Source organism: Sardina pilchardus, chromosome 13 (genome assembly GCF_963854185.1).
Source record: "Sardina pilchardus chromosome 13, fSarPil1.1, whole genome shotgun sequence".
Lineage (NCBI taxonomy): Eukaryota > Metazoa > Chordata > Actinopteri > Clupeiformes > Clupeidae > Sardina > Sardina pilchardus.
The window spans coordinates 1,519,968-1,540,540 of NC_085006.1; the positions used below are offsets into that span (position 1 = coordinate 1,519,968).

Consider the following 20,573-nt stretch of genomic DNA (forward strand, 5'->3'; position numbering starts at 1 on the left):
GCACATCAATTCATGAAACACATTTAAAAGAATCAACACTTCCCTCCGTCCGGCAGCCCTCGAGACCCTCCCGTGTGGTTGTTGCACGTTCAGTCCGCAGGCACCGGCGTCCCGGATACCCACAAAAAGAGTCACACAAAAAAAGGATACGCGTCCCACGTCGATCTCGGTAGCCAGATTCCGTCCACTCAATTTATCCTGCTCATATTGTAGCAACGCGCTAACTGTGCTCCACTCACCCAGTCTTAGTTGTCTTAGTCTCTCTTTGTCTGCTCTCGCCTCTCTCTCGAACACACGCAAACACCCTTTTTCTTCCCAACTTCATCCTCCACAGGTGTCACTCATCGGCCCATCAATCAATCGCCAACCCATGATCAGGAAACTAATTGCTTGCGTCCTTACATTCATCCCCCAATCAATCGCCAACCAAATCAACAGGAAACGAATGGCCTGCGTTTTCACGTTCATCACAAAGTGAACAGAGACAACAAGTCGACAGAAAGAAACTTGCTCTGCCAAATGCTGTCTCCCACCGAGGAGGATAAACAAAGACCTTGTCGTCTAAACTTGATGAAATATATCTAAAGGCTGGCTTACATTGCACGATTTTGGTCTGTTTTAACAGTCGGCGACTACTTTTCCGAAATCGGGCGGAAATCTTGCCAGTTAGAATCTCGGCGCGCTCCCGTCATCTAAATCGTTTAGTGTAAGGTGCCAATCTTAGCGGTTTTAAGTCTGTCGGAGTCAGTCTTTTTCTAGTTTTGCCGTTACGACAATATCAAACATGTTTGATATTATCGTAGGGTGAGATAAGGTAAATTGGGACATCAGGTAAAATGGGACAAAGTTGGTTTTAGACCTTTATCTCTTTAAATATTAGCTGCCAATCAGAAAACATGTCATTATATTGTCACTACATATGTCCTTTACCAAATAAAATCATTTTGATTGGTCTAAAGTATCACAAATGGGAGGTGCCAAGATTAAAAACATCAGTGGACCCAATAATTGCAAGGAAAGCCCCATGGCAAGCCGATTCTGTCTTAATGATCCCAGACAGCACGTTCAGTCTTGCCGACGTCGGCAATTGGAGGGCACCAGCGGCAAAGGGTCGGCAGGGTTTTTTCCCCATGCACATCAAATAAAACTTGTCAGTTTAGGTGGGCAAATCATCGGCGGGACGAGTCTACCCGACAGCGCACATTGGAGATCGGCGGAGGAACCGTGAAGAACCATTTAGCCGATCCCGCTTCTTTTTTTTTTAAATGCTGCCTGCTGGTGACGAGTATGAGAAGTCCGTTCGTTGGTCCACATCAAGCTGGCTGTGTAAGCACGAAGGTACGTTGAGCTTGTGTAAAATCCGTATGTCGCAAATGATATGATGATTTAATATATGATATGATATGATAGCAGCTATGATATATCATATTTGGTAAAATGCATAATACGGTGTAGATTAACCTTTTGAAGATAATAACGTTAGCAGCTAACGGTTACACAAGACGTTTCTCAAACTATCTGGTTAGCTGCTAACTGCTAACTTACATGTATATATATGGCTAACTTAGGATAACACATAAGTAAACTCATTGTATAAGTGTTTTAAATCAGATATTGTATCCTATGACGTCTGTTGTGGCTATAAAATGCTTTAACGGGATGTGTTTTTAGCAAACGTCAGGTAGGTAGCTAGCGCTAGCGTTAGCGTTAGCGCAAGCATAATTATTTTGCCACTTTGCTGGCCGTACACAGCGAAATAACCGGAAGTAGAGCGGACGCCGCCTGCAGAGATGGAAAACTCCAGCTTCAGAAAGTAAAAATCCAGCCATGTATTGGTTCCACCTGTGCACTTATCACAGGTGATCTCATTAATTAGCTGCTGTAGCTGAAGACTTGTGGTAATTAGAATCAGCTGGTTTAAGTGAATGGTTGGCATAGATATGATATGTGGCAGGACTTTTATTTTCTGAAGCTGGACTTTTTCACCTCTGCATGTCTGAGTGCTTGACTAATAAGTAAACGTGTAAGTTTCTTTATATGTGATGCATTGGGTTAGCTCTGGATGATGATGTGCTTTGTGTAAAGGCTCTTTTTCTGTATTTCCTAGTGCCACAAGATGATTGGCAGCAAGAGTCAACCAGTGATGAAGGGATGCGCTCAACTGAATACAAGGTAATTAACAAAATTGTCACACAGACACTCAGTGCGGTTACATGACCAGTCCAGTCTAGTCATCTAGTCTATTCTGCAATCTGACTAGTTGTCTTAGTCTAAAACTATACAGTCAAGTTAGTTTGACCTGAGAGCATGGTGGCTAGTTAGCAGGTCTCTTTAGATTAAAGACAATATTTCTACAATTAATTAATACTATAATATGTATTCTGCCTGTTTTGGTTTTAATATGGGTTGGAAGAAAAGTCTCTCTCTCTCTCTCTCTCTCTCTCTCTCTCTCTCTCTCTCTCTCTCTCTCTCTCTCCTTTGATGTAGGCTAGGCTGTGCAGAGTGCAAAAAGGCTGCCCTCATTCATAGGGTCATTCTGACTGAATCTGATACTGATTACCTGAAAATCATTTATCTTTGTTTTAACCGTTTTAATCTTTGTGTTTCAAGTGTCTGTGAACACAAACATGCAGCAGAGTCGTGAAACCCCTCAATCCCGTCCAGGCCTTCCAAACAGGACTCCTCTAAGTAAGACATATTTTAGTGTATGATGTGTTTTAAGTGTCTATACTTCGTTCACACCAAGAACGATAATGATAACGATAAAAGCGTCCACACAGGCCAACGATAAGAAAAGTCACTCATGTTAATGAATGTGATGGCTAGAATATTATGGGTTCTGATTGGCTGTTAGTTTTCTATCGTTCTCAAAATCGCTCTGAAAGTGATCAACAACGATATCGTTCTTGATGTCGTTATCGTTATAGTTTATGTGTGAACGTTGTCATTCATATTAACGACAGCGATATTTATTTATAGTTATCGTTCTTGGTGTGAATGGGCCTTTAGTCTGTGTTATGGTAGGCTAGAGGCTGACACAGATGGGACTTGGTAGTCACTAGAGTAGCTAGCAGCCTGTTTTGTTTTTAATATGGGTAGGAAGAAAAGTGTGTGTGTCTGTCTCTCTCTCTCTCTGCCGGTTCTTTGATGTAGGCTAGGCTGAGCAAAAAGTGCAAAAAGGCTGCCCTCATTCATACAGTCATTCTGACTGAATCTGATATGATCTAATACTAATTACCTGAAAGAATCAATCTTTGTTTTAACCGTTTTAATCTTTGTGTTTCAAGTGTCTGTGAACACACACGCAGCATGGTTGTGAAACCCTTCAATCCCATCCAGGCCTTCCACACAGGACCCCTCTAAGTAAGACATATTTTAGTATATGATGTGTTTTTATGTGTCTATACTGTGTTATGGTAGGCTAGAGGCTGAGACGGAGATTGCACTTGGTAGTCACTTTTGGTCACACACACACACACACACACACACACACACACACACACACACAGTTCTATTAAAAAACAAGACATTTCATACTATGTATTTTTGTTAACCTCTATGGTCAAAGATCAGAAAGTGCTAGATCAGTTCCTGCTGGATGCACAGGTATTTTTGGCAGGTTCTCTCTGCTGTTGTCAGTAAACTACTGTATTATGCGCATTGCTTGTTAATTATGTGTTGTCTAATTTTGTGTATTTTCTTCCTGTACTTTCCCCAGCTGTTGAAAGGCTGAGCAGGTTGGACTCCAGCTGAAAATGGACTATGTAAAACAACTCCAAAAAACAATGCACAATACACCTTCATTTTGACAATAGGCCTATTTCATATTTTATAGCTGATTCTGGTTATTTTCCAATAATCTTCTTTACACTAGATTTAAATGTAATGTAAATTAATGACATATCTAGCTTCTGTTTAATACAAACATAACAGCTGCATGTACACTATACTGGCCATCCCCAAACTTCCCACAAAGTTGGGAGCATGGAATTGTCCATAGTCACGTCTGCAGTCGTTTACATTAAGTCGAATCCACCTATTGATTGACTGACTGACTGACTGGCTGTTTTATTTTAAAGGCTGGCTTACATTGCACGATTTTGGCCTGTTTTAACAGTCGGCGACTAAATTTCCAAAATCGGGCGGAAATCTTGAGAGTTGTGCTAGAATCGCAGCGCGCTCCCGTCATCTAAATCGTTTAGTGTAAGGTGCCAATCTTAGCGGTTTTAAGTCCGTCGGAGGCAGTCTTTCTCTAGTTTTGCCGTTACGACAATATCAAACATGTTTGATATTATCGGAAGTCTTTTCAGTCGTGGCTCATGCAAATAGTGACGTGAACATTAAAAACCAATAGTAACCTCTCGCGAACACGAAAACAGGAAGGGGCAACATAGGCGACAGCTGTAGCCTATATGATTATTTGTTATTTCATTTCTTATCATTTATTAGTCGGCTATAATACGAGACAGAACAACTCTATATCTGTTAGTGATGTCACACATCAAACAATGCTGCAGAAACGCGAAAAAAATACTTTGATATGAGTAGGCTATCATGTGATTTCCTGTTAATGATGACGTGTAGCCTATTGCACGATGGAAATAATTTGAAGGAATCTAGCAGCAGTCTTGTAAATAGTGACCCACAGTCTTTGCAAAATCCTAATCTGAGACTGGCCTGTGACTAGACTGTGACTAAAAACTCAATGAATTGTCTTTAGATGTGAGAGGGTCTGAGACTATAGTCTTTAAAAAATCTTTTCCAAATCTTTGCAAAGTCTGTCAATGTAAGGTAGGCTTAAACTGACAGACTATTTGAAGGGATTTGTTACTTTTGTTGTATTTGTCAATGTGATTAGGTGAGTGTTGAAATAAATGTGAATTAAATAAATGAGTTGAGTATTGAAATAAATGTTTTGATATTTTGCAAAGACCAAGTAAAATAAATGTCCAAGGTCATCTCCAGATGCCCTCCTATTTTGTTATTTCTCTCATTCAACCATCAAACTTGATATCACTCATCCATTCTTGTTTTCTGTTACACTGGCATTCCCAGGTTGCCAGTAGCCTAAACGGGCTTTGCTTACTTCTCAACTAGCTCCCGTCAAATTGTTAAGGAAGCCGTGTCACGTTATTAGTGGAATATCACATAACTGTTGTTGATAGGCTACACAATAGGAAACGTGTGAACACGATCTGAAAGCGGCTAGCGTAAGCAAATCAATAAGACCTAATATAACGGTGGGATCCTAGTAGAGTGGCGGAAAGCATTCAAACGTCTCGCTCCTTTTGACTTAACTTTGGAAGGGCTGATTTTCGAGAGACGTAGCCGAAGATCAGCTGTTCCAGTGTTAAGTCAATGGGAGAGCGGCGTCCGAATGCTTTCCGCCACTCTAGTGGGACCGCGCCGCATAGGTCATGATAATATCGGGTTTAGGTGGGCTCACGGTCGGCAATCATTCTAATGCCGACATCTTCCCGACATCTTGCCGATTAGCAACCGATCTGCATAGGACATCGCGCCGAGGCATTTTATGTCGGCGCAGGCACACCGCCCCGACGTCGGCAAGAGCTAAATTGCTGTCTGGGATCATAAGGATATTGTAGTTGAAACAAAAACAATATTATACAAAACTCTCATGAAATGTATGCTATTTCATGAGAGGTTTAAATTAATATCAAAACTTTTGGGCTATGTCCTTTACTTTTTAAGGAAAATGAATTTTAGTGACTTTGGTGTGCATCAGGCAAATTGGGACAAAAAAATCAGCTAAAATGGGACACTTTTACATTACATTTGCCATTAGCGTTAAGGTGTTAGCATATTAGCCGCATATTAGCCTTTTCACACTCAAAGTAGGCCCATACACTCACACACACTTACACACACTTGCACGCTTGTGCTTGTGCACACACACACCCACACACACACACATCTGAACACTATCATTAAATGATTAAAAAATACAAATAAACATTGTCATTATTCTACAATTTGTTGCACATTTTTCAATTCTAAACTGACTGTCCCATTTTACCTGACCGAGTGTCCCATTTTACCTGAACACTTTCTTGGTCTGAGGTATGGTGTCTTGTGGTCTTTGAAGGTTAATATCTTTAAAAATATTATATTTGGAAGCATATTTTCTGCACAGAAATGTTGCTAAGACTCATATGAAGTGATAAAAGTCTTCACTTTCACCCTGTTTGGCATTTTAAATAGTTTTATTTGTGATCTACCAAAAAGTGTCCCAATTTACCTTATCTCACCCTAAGTCTTTTCAGTCGTGGCTCATGCAAATAGTGACGTGAACATTAAAAACCAATAGTGACCTCGGTCGACGAACACGAAAACGGAAGGGGCAAAATAGGGCGACAGCTGTAGCCTGTATGATTACTTGTCAAGTCAAGTCAAGTCAAATTTTATTTATATAGCACATTTAAAAGCAACAGCATTGCACCAAAGTGCTTTACATAGAACAAATAAATAACAATAATAATAATCAATAATAATAACAATAATAATAAAAATACAATATTAGTAGGCAAAAGGATGGGCATTGTAATAATATTAATTAAACATACTTGTTATTTCATTTCTTATAATTTATTAGTCGGCTATTCTACGTGACAGAACAACTCTATATCTGTTAGTGATGTCACACTATCAAACAATGCTGCAGAAACGCGAAAAAATTACTTTGATATGAGTAGCCTATCATGTGAGTTCCTGTTGATGATGACATATAGCCTAGTGCACGATGGAAATAATTTGAAGGAATCTAGCAGCAGTCTTGTAAATAGTGACCACAGTCTTTGCAAAATCCTAATCTGAGACTGGCCTGTGACTAGTCTGTGACTAAAAACTCAATGAATTGTCTTTAGATGTGAGAGGGTCTGAGACTGTCTTTCAAAAATCTTTTCCAAATCTTTGCAAAGTCTGGCAATGTAAGGTAGGCTTAAGACAGGCAGAAGGGGCCTATGTTAGATCCAGAGCAAAGTGGATAGAAGAAGGGGAGAAAAGTACATCCTATTTTTGCCAGCTAGAAAAAAGAAGACAAGAAAAAAATACAATAACATCCAAATACAGACCCAGCTGTGATTGCAAAAGAGGTGGTTTCTTTCTACCAGAATTTATATTCATCTGCATATATTCTCAAGCAGATGCCGATTGTTTATTCAGGAATATCCAGCATCTTATTCCTCGTGTAGAACATGATTTTGCAGAATTGTGTGACTCTGACTTGTCTGTTGAAGAAATTGAAAAAGCTGTGTAAGGTTTATCTTTAAACAAATCTCCTGCATGGATGGTCTGATGACAGCCAACTTTTATAAGCACTCGGGATGCACTGAAGGGCCCTTTCCTTCTTATGATAAAAGAAGCAACTGATAATATGACATTTCCCTCTACCATAAAACAGGGTATTATAACTTTAATTCCCAAACATGGCAAAGACCCCAAACTGCTAGATAATTGGAGACCAATTACTTTATTAAACACTGACTATAAACTAATTACACTTGTTTATGCTAACAGATTAAAACAGAAACTGCACAACATTATAAGTGACTCCCAATCTGTTTTTTTGAAGGGTAGATCTATTCACAACATTCGCTTGGTACTTGATCTCCTAGACTACAAACATTTGATAGAGGATGAGGGCTTCATGTTGTTTCTTGATTTTTTTAAGGGCTTTGACTCTATTGAACGTCCTTTCAGTTTTCAGTGCTTAAGCCTATTAGGCTTTGGTGATAAATGTATAAATATTATAGCTTCCCTATATGACAATACTATTGCTCCATCTCCTTACCAAGGGGTACTTCACCTCGTTTTTCTATCGGACGTGGAATCAAACAAGGCTGTCCTATCTCTCTCTCTCTTTTCATATGTAGCAACAGAAATGCTTTCCATTCTTGTTAAAAAAATCCAATATTGCCCCGCTTGATGTTTTGGGATTGCCAGTTCTGATTAGCCAGTTAGCTGATGATACAACTATTTTCATAAAGCGTCTTGCTGAGACTCCCAAAATGTTGGAGGCTATCCAGTCTTTCTCTAAAGCTTCTGGCTTGAAATTGAATTTAAATAAATGTGAGTTAATGCCTATCCAATGTAATCTAACAGAAGCCTACAATATCCCCATCAAATCTTCAGTTAAATATTTAGGTATACATATTTCGAGTGACCCCACACACAGAGAATATGAATGTGTGGAAGATAACCAAGGATTGCCAGGCTGAATTCATGGTTAAGACATAAGTTTACTAAAATCTTTCTGACAAAAATGGAGAGCATATCAATTAAAAGAATTAATCAAATCAACTTTGATTACATATGGAGAAAGAGAGTTCACTACATTAAAAGATCAGAAATCACAAAAGAGGTCAGAGATGGAGGGTTACAAGCCATTGATTTTGACTCAATAAATGGAACTTTAAAAATCAAGTTAAAATCATTCTTAAACAGTACTAGCTTCTGGTATCATATCCCACATGAAATATTCAGGAAATTAGGTGGTATAGATTCCTAAGATGTGACTCCAGTATTCAGAACCTGCCCCTCAAATTATCCCTCTTCCATCAGCAAGTTGTTCTGTAGTGGAAAATTCTGTACAATCATTTTACCCCACACAACACGTCTATCTGGAACAACAGATACATTGCTATAAAAAAAAAAAAGTTGTCTAGGCCTACATCAAGGACTGGTTAGATAAAGGCATCTGGTCAGTCCTGCACTTAATTGACTCCAATGGTTGTCTTTTATCGTACACAAGCTTTTGTTTGAAGTATGCCTGCAACATTGTTACGTATCAAACTGTATTTGATGCCATTCCTGATTCCATTTTAGGATTGATAAGAGGGATTATATCAGATCCTACTATCTGCCCCTCCCTACCACAAGTCTCTGTTGGAGGCTGTGCCTTTAAAGCCTACCTTACATTGCCAGACTTTGCAAAGATTTGGAAAAGATTTTTGAAAGACTACAGTCTCAGACCCACGAAACGATGTGACAGCGGGCTGAACAATTCAAGTTACCATCGAGCCTGTGAACTTGTTGCCCCTGATAACACATCAACAATAAAGAATGAATGCTACCCTGTAAAACAACTGCAATCGTGTGATTAAAAATGATCCTATTAATCGCTATCACCGTGATCCTCAACTAGGCTATACAAGTTGATTTGCGAATTCCTCCTCCTCGTCGCTCTCCTCAACTTGCCTGCTTTGGTTGCGCAGCTCCCGATGCGCAGGGCTCTCCCTCTTTGGAGACAGACGTTACAGCTCAGCCTTTACGCACCCTCTTTGGATCAACCGAGATATCTTGCCGCTGCTTCTCCAGAATTTTGTTTGGCAAATTTGACAACTGTCAGCTGAAATGTCATTTAAAGGAATACGCCACCCAAAAATGAAATTAAGCTAGTCTCGGTCACCCCCAGTTAGAACAGTGAAAAAAACCCGGTTAAAATCCGTCCGGGCATTCTCCTGCTTGGGAGCAGCGATGTTAGCTTTAGCTTAGAACAGTTGCTGTAGATGAAGGGTGTCAGTGAGCACGTCCTCCAAAAAAGTGACCGAGACGTCTACATTTTTTTCTAAATATATTTTGGGAGCCGTGTGTTCAAAACGAGTACAAATTAGGGGTGTAAAAATTAACCGATACATATCGATATTCGTTTTTAACCTGTAAAAGACGACTACATCGATGCATCAAGCCTCGTTTCGAATTTTTCATGACATGAATCGGTTATTGTTTCGATTTAAAAGTAACAAATCGGTTCACATTCGCAAACGTTTCTGACTTGACCGTCTCTTATGAAACACTCGATTTCCTGGCCTGGTGCGTGGCTGTGTGCATCCCAATGTTGATTTGAGAACAATGACAGCCTCTCATTGGTCAAAGATGGCATAGCCTATCACGTTCTTCTATCCATTCCAACGAAACGTGCCCTGGACGTGCCTGAAGGAATGAGATGCTAGTCTTCCTCAGAAAAGATTTCTGACAACTCCGAACCTATATTCAACGCGCCGGCGAAACTTAAATCCAAAGTTTGGAAGTCGTTTGGCTTTTTCAAAAGAGAAGGTCTCTTTATATGGCTCTGGTTCTATCTCTCCCGTTGTCAAGCGGGCATATCCCAGGATTCTGATTAACTTTAACTTTGAAAGATCGCTACTTTTATAGCCTACATGGCATCCAACTAGCTACAATCCACCTCCGTCATATGCTACAATGTTACTATGGTTCTGCACGTCTGTATTTCAGCTGGGATGCAACGTGACAGTTCATTTAAACTTCGCAACGAGTTTGGCGAATTAATATTCAAGTGTGATACGGGAACTACTTCAAAGGTAGCAGGTTATACGAAGTTAATGGCCACCCCATCAGCCAATCAGAGAAGAGAATTCCATTGTTGAGGGAGATAAGCAGAGAATCATTTATTCTTTTACATGAGAAAAGGCCAAGGGCAAAGCACTGCTTTATTTTCTTTTGTAACGACACCTCTTTGGTCTTTAATTTTTTTATACAACATATACAGAGATATGTGTTTCTTCTGTTTATTTCTTTATGGTGTCCTCAGTGTGTGCCATTACTAAAATATTATATGAAAAACCTCACCTTTTCACAATAAAATGTTTTGTCATGTTCATACATCAAGTTGTTTGTCCTATTGATAACCATTAACTTGATCATGTAAAATGTGCACAATTGTAAAGTGAATGTGCACAATGAAAAATAACTTTCAGAATGCTTTCGATTATTGAACCGCATCGAATTGCATCGAATCGCATCGAATTGAATCGTACCGAATCGTTTGCTATTAACATGTATCTTTTTTTGAATCGTATCGTGACAATGTATCTAGATGCGAATCGTATCGTCTTTCACATGAGAGATTCACACCCCTAGTACAAATCATAATGCAAAATCGAACGAGACTATTACCTGGGCAGATCTTTACTTGGAACTATTTTCAGCCTCATCGCCGACGAAGCACCGCTAGCTAGGCGCAAAGTTCTCACGTAGCAGTCTTGTAAACTCCCAACTAGATTCGACTGGAACTTCAAAAGTGGTGCTACGTGAGAACTTTGTAATTCGAACTATGAGCAGCAGGCTATATACCCCCCCCCCCCCCCCCAATTCGCACTCTGCATAGGTGCGTGCATTTTAGAAGTTGCCAAGTAAATTATGAAGTCTGGATATCACAAACGCAAGCAGAAGCAGAGAGCTAAGAGGGAGAAATAAAAGTCACTCGGTTTTTCCAAAAGAAAGGTAATTCACTGACACTGGATGCCATGACACAACACACTAGCTAGCTAGCTGATAAAAAGAGATGATTTCGTTTAGGCTAAACCTATATCAAAACAACAATTTTCAGTAGCCTAGGCTAAGAAGTGCAGTGTTCTTTTATTTAAACACTGCACGTTCATTGCCATGGGAGAACAGATGAATGTAATGTAGAAGGTCTGTAAGTGTAATTTACAGTAGTCTGTAACTGGATGAACTTGAGCAATAAACTAGGCTATTGTACTAGGCTATGCAAGATAAAATATTAGCCTACACGACTGCTGGTGCTAAGAACTGGTTTCTTAACGAGGAGCCCTCAACATACACACTACAGATTCATCCTCAGGAATAGAACCCCAGCCCATATCAACCCAAATCCCAATTGAAGGAGGAGGTGAGCAATACAATACAATAATTAACTAGCCTAGTTATTCATCAAGGCAAACATTTGATCACATACAGTAAGTCAATAAAGACAACAATTGGAACTAGAAATGCAATTCCAAGGAATTTCCAGTGCATGAAAATGCAAAAATAGATAGATAATGTAGACATGGTTACTAAGGTGTAGCTAGGAAAAACATGGTGGTTGCATTGTTTACAGAGAGTTGATAGTGTGAAGGTAGACAGTTTAAAGATGAAACATTCCAGTTCTAACTTAACTAATGATTTCTATTCATGTTAAAATGTTGATTAGCTAACTTAGCTAATGATTTCTAGCAGTTACGCTAAAAATGCTAATTATGCTAGCAATGCTAACTTTACTAACAATGCTAACCAGGTTGATTAGCTAATTTAACCGATGATTTCTAGCAGTAATGCTAAAAATGCTAACTATGCTAATAATGATACATTTGCTAACAATGCTAACCAGGTTGATTAGCTAATTTAGTTGATGATTTTTTGCAGTTATGTTAAAAATGCTAACTATGCTAACAATGCTAACCTAGCTAACTTGCTAGTGAGGACTTTTATTTTGAAACATTTGTTGCTAGGGTATCCATGGTGGCCACTATCAGGAAACAAGAAGTTACTGCAGTATAATGATGTTGGTTGCTATGGAAACGGTCATAAACGCTTAATTTTAATGGTTGCTATGTTGGTTGCTAGGTACATGGAGGTTTCATGTAGTTGACCGGAGGCATGGCTGATGATAACTGACAGTGGGAATGGTTGAACAGTTAAATAGTTGAGTAGTTTCAATGGTTAAATGATTTAATCGTGTATTATTGCAGTGAGGACTTTTATTTTGAAACAGTTGTGGACAGAGGAAACAGTTTACAGGATATGTAGTCTTCACAGAGAATGTATGCTTAAAGCCTGAGAGAGAGAGAGAGCTGCTGCAGCTGGCCTGGCCACCTGGCAGAAGATTCTAATTGCCCTATTATGATGTCATAATGTAATGTTAAGTCTATGGGGAAATTGTAATAGTTTTTATTTAATAGTTCAAAAAGTATAAAAGTTACAAAGTTGAAAAATACATAGCTGAAGTCACGTAAGTAAGACCTACGCAGCGCAGTTTGAATGAAGTTTCTACGTTAAACGGTTGAAGCTGAATTGCACGCACAAAAAGCCTGATGATGTTTGCTGGAGAGCTCTGAAGTATCCCCAATGTGCATACAAAATGTTATAAATCCATAAAGTGATGCATGCAAGTTCTCTCAACACATGAACATTTGGCTTGAAAGAACTGCATAGTGGCCTAACAATATTTGCTCATAAAAGAAAATCGATATATTCCATAATATGTACTATGGCATTTTCATTTTAAGGCAACAGCTCTATTCAGTGTGATTCAAGACAGTTGTGCATTTTTTATTATTAAAGGCCAGCTATTTCATGGATCTAGGCTATTACTGTATGCATCCATGATAAAGTTCCCTTGGCCTTTGGAATTAAAATAGCCCCACATCATCACATACCCTTCACCATAGCTATAGATTGACATGGTGCTTTTTCCAGTAGGCCTATTAGCCTGTTTGATTTGCATTGAGCTCAATGAGCATCAAACAGGCTAATGATTGATTTTTACTCCTTTTTTTAATTAAGGCATTAAGATCAATTGTCAAATGATGATTTTATATTCCTCTTTTTAGGCAACTTTAGCATGGTATCAAATACATGTTCTCCCCATTTTCTATATTACTTTATTAATAATTATATATATATATATTTTTTTTTTTTTTTTTTTTTGAGGGGGAGGGGGGGCCCTAAATCGAAATCTTTCATGGGGCCCAGAATTTCTGGCGGCGCCCCTGTGCGCAATCTGTATAAGAAGAATAAATACAACCCAAAACTAAAAAAACAGACCAGGCTTCTGTTGGAGACCGGCCTTTACCCCAAATCTGTAGCGACACCGGGCGTTTAAAAGAGACATGCGTCTATTTGGGACTCGGCTATTGTTTGAAGTTTTACGGTATTACATAATGCGGTGTTATTACATAATGCGGTGCTACAAGCTGTGGCAGTCGATCATCTTAAACATGCATGCACCTGGACGGTCCGGTGGTGGAGACTTCAAGAATTAAATAAAATTACAATGAAAGGGATAACGTTTGTTTGACTTGTTTATTTACGCCTAGTATGCTATTGTAATGTAGGCCTAGATTATGTATTTATCATATAGATGGTTAAGTTAGAAAATGAAAATGCTTAATGCACATTTTAAAAGCCTATAATAGGATAATATAGGCTTATTTTAACAATAGTATGGGTGATGGTAAAGTTAGTAAGTGCTTAATGCACATTAAAGCCTATAGTAGGATAATATAGCATGGGCGGCGCCAGGATAATTTTGTTGGTGTAGCTAAGCTGTTGCTGTGATACAGAAAAAAAACGTGGCTTACAAATGGCTTAGAAATCATGATGAGAAGGTAGCCCAGACCTATACAACAATTAACTTCATCCGCCTTCGTTTCATGACACCCAGTCCTGACCTCAGTGCACCCAACACAACAGCAGCGGCAGCACAGATAACCAGAAAATGTCACGTCACGTAACGACAGAAGGGGGAAGAATAGAACACTGCTGTCGAATTTGCAACAAATTATCCCGACTCCTTAGTTAGTAACACTATTGCAGTTGTGGCTGCTGGCCGTGGAACCTTTTTGGAACCTCATAAAAACTCTGGGGCGATTTTCATATTTTGTTTTAAGGCACAGAGGTTTCAACCAAATATAAACGTTATCTTTCAATAGACGTCTTTTCAACGACCGGAAAAGACGTCGTTTAACCTTTCACTTTTAAACCAAACTGGGTCGTCTTTTCAACGACTTTTGAACGTGATTTTGCTGGGGGGGATACCCTTGTAGGCCTACTTCAAATATATCCTTGCGCTGCTATAATTCTTATATTACCATGTTTACTATTTTGTCCATATTTATACTATTATGTTACCATGCTTACATTTTTCTCTTTATTGACCATATTTATTGCTGGTTGCTAGAACCCTGCATTGTTGCACTGTTGGCACTACCACCTTGAAACACACTTGAATCACAGGGTCAGTTCCTGTCCCATCCATGCAAGCATCTCACATTCCCAGTACATATATGTGGATCCTTGTTTTAGTATATTTTGTTCTTTTTAGTCATGTGGATTTGTTATCTTATCATCCTGTTTACGGTGTAGTGTGTTGTGTATTGTGGCATAAGCTGGGACCTTGAATTTTCCCTTGGGGATCGTATCTGTCTGTCTGTCTGTCTGTCTGTATGTCTGTCTATCTATCTATCTATATTAAGAACGTTTCTACAGAGGGGTTTGTTGATATATTATTCCTAGCCTAATTTATATGACATTTTATTCCTAAAACATGGTTAAGGCTCTTGGCAGTATTTCCAGATTTAGCCTACGGAATTACTAAATGAGATACAAAATTCCCAGTGGAGGCCTTTCATCTGAGTTAGGCCAATGTCAACACAATAAAAAGGCATTTGAACCTGCGTCATCCAATGTTGATATTTGTTTTAGGTTTATGCAAATGTGCATATATTTGCATTTTGAAATAAATTTTTCCATATTAAAGGTACATTATGTAGGATTTTAAGTGTTTTAGTACCTCAAGTCAACGTCTGCATTCATAAATAGATCCTCTTTGGTGTAAAATAACCTATGCCAATGATCTGACTTGTCCTACCGGGCGAAGAATCACTTCTCTCAGAGAATGTCTAATAAGGGGAGAACGACCACTCGCTGAATACTTCCGCATGGTACTGCAACTAGAGGGCGGTCGCGAGCAAGTGGAGAATGAATGGAGGTGAATGGAGTTTCTTAGGGGTGCAACGGATCGAAAAAGTCACGGTTCGGATCGTTCCTCGGATCAAGAGTCACGGATCGGATCATTTTTCGGATCAGCAAAAAAAAAAAAAAAAGACAAATGAACATAGTTTTGTCTTTGACGGGATGTTGTAACGTGGCTCAAGCACTTTCAGCATGTGTTTAGGCTAGTGTTGTCATGATACCAAAATTATTGTTTCGATACCGATACTAAGTCAAGAATGACTTTTTCGATTTTTTACAATTTTAGTTGATTTGGTGTTTAATCACCTTATATTGAATATTGTGTGATCATTCACACCAGTGGCCATCCAAGATTCTGCTTGACCCTCCACACACAATCTGCATAATTACTAGTAGCTACAAATGTTTAGTCATTTGTGTAGGCCTACTGATTTAGCTATCTTTAATGTGGTGTGGAGGAGTGCGCATAGGAGGTGTGTAATTGAGTCCCTGTCGCTTTAAGAAATACGTGAGGGTAATTAGGCTTCAGTCTCACGGTTTTATTCTTGAGAAAATAAGTTGGATAGCCTATAGTGCATGATGACAAGGATATTTCATTAGCTAAAATATCCTTGTAAAAAATACTAATAAAACTAACAAGTCGAAGAAAATCTTTCTGGGATCATAAAAGAGATGAGTGTCTTGCAATGCTCCTTTATGATTTTAGTGAGCACTTAGCTATCTCCAGATGTACAAGTTAGCCAATGTTGCGTAGCTTATTGCTGACATTGAACCCAACAGTACGCTAAGCCTAAATTACCTAAATATCATAGCATAGGTAGGTGCGCAACAAACTTGAGATGTAAGTGTGCACAAACGAACTTGATATTAGGCTATTATTGTGTTGCTGCTATGCAGCCACATCAGCACTTAAACTAGCAGCCATGTATTGCTGGTTATGGCATGACCGCTAACGTGTGTGAGAGCTGAAAAGACGCGCAGGCAGGCTAGGGGAGCAGAGCAGGGAGGGACTAGAAGCATGCCTTTGTGGACACGCATGTTACTTCAAAAGAACACACGGACATTATTATTATTAATAATTATTATAAATCAATCCGCGGATCATGTGTGTGCCGAACCGAAGATACTGATCCGAACGGATCACGGATCAATGATGATCCGTTGCACCCCTAGAGTTTCTCCTAAAATCCACTTTTCTCTGGATATATATTTTTTGTGTAGAAATCGGAATATTGCATGTGAAAGGGGGGTCAAGGAAAATACACACGGCTGAGTATTAGATTTGTTAAGTCCCTTAATTGCTCTAAAAAGCCTTTCAAACGTGTCAATGACGTCATTCATTAGCAGGGTGCTAGTGTGTTATGGGCAACAACGACCAAGCCTGTGAGAAACCAAAGGGCCATAAGTAATTGTTCATTCAACTTTCGACCCATAACCCATATTGAGCTTGCAGAAACTAAAATCCAATCTTCGATTTTTTAATCAATCAGGTGAAACAGACCAATTTAGCTGTCTAGCCCCATAGACCCCCATTGTTTGATCACTTGCTCGTGATCACCCCTAGTGGAACTGCAACAGGAACTGCAGGTGCAATGCTGGTACAATGGAGTTAAAGGGATAATCCGGAGTGAAATGCACTTTAGATCAATTTTTCGGACTATTGGGAGTAAATACGTTGAGTTGACACCAAAATCATGTCATTCGGATGTATTTTGAGAAAGTTCGAGCTCACCGTTTTTAGCCAAAACTCGTTAGCCTGGAGGTGACTCGGGCATGTCATTTCGCCGCTACAAAACGCTATTTTTATACCTCTTCTACTGTTCCAAACAACACTACACTTACGTGGTAGTGAGTAGAGGATCCCTAAGGCTGGGATTATACTTGCCGTTAGACCAAGCGTAAGCGTATGCGTCCGTGTGCGACCTGCTGTGTCCTGTGTACAGACTCGCTGCAGCATTACGCACCTTACTGGAGGTCTTCACCAGGGGGAGACTAGTAGCCTAATATCAGATGTGGATGTGGCCATGTGCCATTGTTTACTCTCATGATTGCCCCCAGCTTTGATGTCGATAATGCATCTTGCAGTCACTTTGTTTTGGCAATGATCGCCCCCTACTTTCTTGTCAGTATTGCATCTCGCGGACGCGTCGTGTTCGCTTGCGACGACGTGCACGACCGACGCACCAAACGACCGCAAAATACGCGAGGCAGCCATGATGCGTACACGAACGCGTTGTCTACAGCAAGTCTAAACGTGCCTTAAAGCCAAACCGAAGTATCCCCACGCCTTTATGTGGTCGGATAGAGAGTCCAGAATGAATTTAATCGAGTCCGTACCTTTCCGGAAATGTTAATAAAGTGTTGTTATAGCGTTGGCAGCTGCAACAGCGACATTTCCGGAAAGGTACTGACTCGATTAAATTCATTCTGGACTCTCTATCCGACCACATAAAGACGTGGGGATACTTCGGTTTGGCTTTAGGGACCCTCTACTCACTACCACGTAAGTGTAGTGTTGTTTGGAACAGTAGAAGAGGTATAAATATAGCGTTTTGTAGCGGCGAAATGACATGCCCGAGTCACCTCCAGGCTAACGAGTTTTGGCTAAAAACGGTGAGCTCGAACTTTCTCAAAATACATCCGAATGACATGATTTTGGTGTCAACTCAACGTATGTACTCCCAATAGTCCGAAAAATTGATCTAAAGTGCATTTCACTCCGGATTATCCCTTTAATAGCGAATGGACCGGCTCTCCATAAATGGGCTCTGCTTCTCTGCATTTACATTGAAAGGGACGTTCACAGGAAGGCTTCCATGTCTTTCCGGTGTATAGAGCAATATGAACTGCCGAGAGGGACATAAAACACTACCTGCAGAGAATGTCTAATAAAGGGAGAACGACCACTCGCTGAATACTTCCGCATGGTACTGCAACTAGAGGGCGGTCACGAGCAAGTGGGCAATGAATGGAGGTGGATGGAGTTTCTCCTAAAATCCACTTTTCTCTGGATATATTTTTTTGTGTAGAAATCGGAATATTGCATGTGAAAGGGGGGTCAAGGAAAATACACACGGCTGATTATTAGATTTTTTAAGTCCTTTTAGAGCTCTAAAAAGCCGAAAACGTGTCAATGACGTCATTCATTAGCAGGGTGCTAGTGTGTTATGGGCAACAACGACCAAGCCTGTGAGAAACCAAAGGGCCATAAGTAATTGTTCACTCAACTTTCGACCCATAACTCATATTGAGCTTGCAGAAACTAAAATCCAATCTTCGATTTTTTAATGATAATCAGGTGAAACCAAGGGGGCAGGCATATTCCCGGAAGTAGAAACACGAAATGAGCTGGTGATCAACGCTCTGCTAACTCCCTTGGACGGCCATAGATTGCAGATTTTTTTGCGATCCCATAACTTCATGTAACATGCCCTTTGTCTCCCTTTTAGCTTCTGTGTATTCTATAGGGTATCGAAGGCAAAATTAATTCACTTCTTCCCCGTATATTACGTTGGTTTCCCGTAAAGAAGTATTTTAGCATGTCGGTTGTAGGGAAGCTAACGTTCGAGGGGAGATTTCCCGTAATGTTTGGATAAGAAGCTGAGTGAGCCTGCACGAAAACCATGACGGAAAGTCATTCGCAAGATCAGTGAAAAACTGTGTAGCCTACGGTAGCCTACTGTTTAGGGTAAAGCATTACCTATAGAGGCAAGTAAACATAATAATAATATTAAAAACGAACGTAATGACGGATTGACAGTTGTTGGGAAAATCCCATCTACCAGACGAGTTACAGCAATGTACAGGATGGCTAACGTCACAAAATGATATTTCAGGTTAGTTTGCAACAACAAGTTTAACCACAGTTCCTTATAGAGCTCCACAGTCCCGCCCCTCCTCCAAGAGAGGTGCTTGTCCGGAAGTAAATTTCTCATTCATTTCTCCCATTGACTTCTGGAAAAATCCGTATATAAAGAGTTTTAGACCATGCCTTAGGCTAACCAGCTACGATGTGACTCATAAGCATATAACTTATATTTTCGAGTGAAAAAATGAACAGAAAATGTAAAAAAAGCGAAAGGTACAAGACTGTGTACATATCTTAAATTCCGAATTAGAAAACTCAAATCCCGTGATGCTTTGCAAACGTACACACATTTCCAACATTTGCAGCCTAACGATAGTTTAACATGGTTCCATATTAATCTAAGAAAAGAGGATGATTACTTCCTACCGTTTCCACTGAGTAAATTCAACCTTCAAGATGAGAAACCCGTTCTTTTTCGGAAGACCACACATCGGTCCTGACAGCCCTGCAGCCATTTTATGTTTTGAAGTTCCAGTGAGACGAAGCTGGACGATAGGCGCGGGAAAAGTTGAGTACAGTTTGTTTGGGATTGCCATGGCAACGGCGATCTCTACCAATCAAAGGCTCTGCTTTCACCAGTTTTACACGGTAGGGTGTTGGGTAGTGTAGTACTCTCTCGTTAAATCGTGAATAAAACATTGTTTTCTCAAAACAAGGTTGATGCCCCGTTAACTTTTGACATCTATATGAGCAGGTATAATCGCTTAGTCACATCGTAGCTGGTTTTAAGTCTACCATGGACGGTTACGATTTTATGGCTTATTCTCCAGTTGTCAATGGAGAAATTGTATTGGATTTTTACTTCCGGACAAGGCTGTGGGTGGGACTCTGGAGCTCTATAGCTACCTAGCTAGCCAGCCTGACTAGCCCTTCCCATTAACTTTCTATGTAATGTGCTAGCTAGCTATTGTGCTAATTAGGCAAAGTGAAATAATTTATTACGTGTCCGAAAGTGAGCTTTATTGGCATCACACACAAGCAACGACAAAAAAGTTCTGTTTTGACTAGGAGACTGGAACTGGGGCCATTGATAGATACTTGATCCCCAAGGGGAAATTGTCTTGCTAGATTCACGACGAAATGAACGTTATACTGCAACAACCTAATGAATGTTTGCAGCGGCTTGCAAATGCTGGCAACGATGTGCAACGTTTAATCATAGACAGTAAAAGAAAATTGCATTTAATTA

The 20,573-nt window shown here is 39.8% G+C and overlaps 1 long non-coding RNA gene across 1 annotated transcript; it reads left to right on the forward strand.

Moving 5' to 3' along the window:
• Positions 1–1,183: 1,183 nt before the first annotated feature.
• Positions 1,184–4,060, forward strand: LOC134099484 (uncharacterized). Its single transcript, XR_009941129.1, has 5 exons — positions 1,184–1,338; positions 2,108–2,172; positions 2,611–2,688; positions 3,288–3,363; positions 3,719–4,060. It is a non-coding gene; the product is annotated as an uncharacterized LOC134099484 (long non-coding RNA).
• The last annotated feature ends 16,513 nt before the right edge of the window (positions 4,061–20,573 follow it).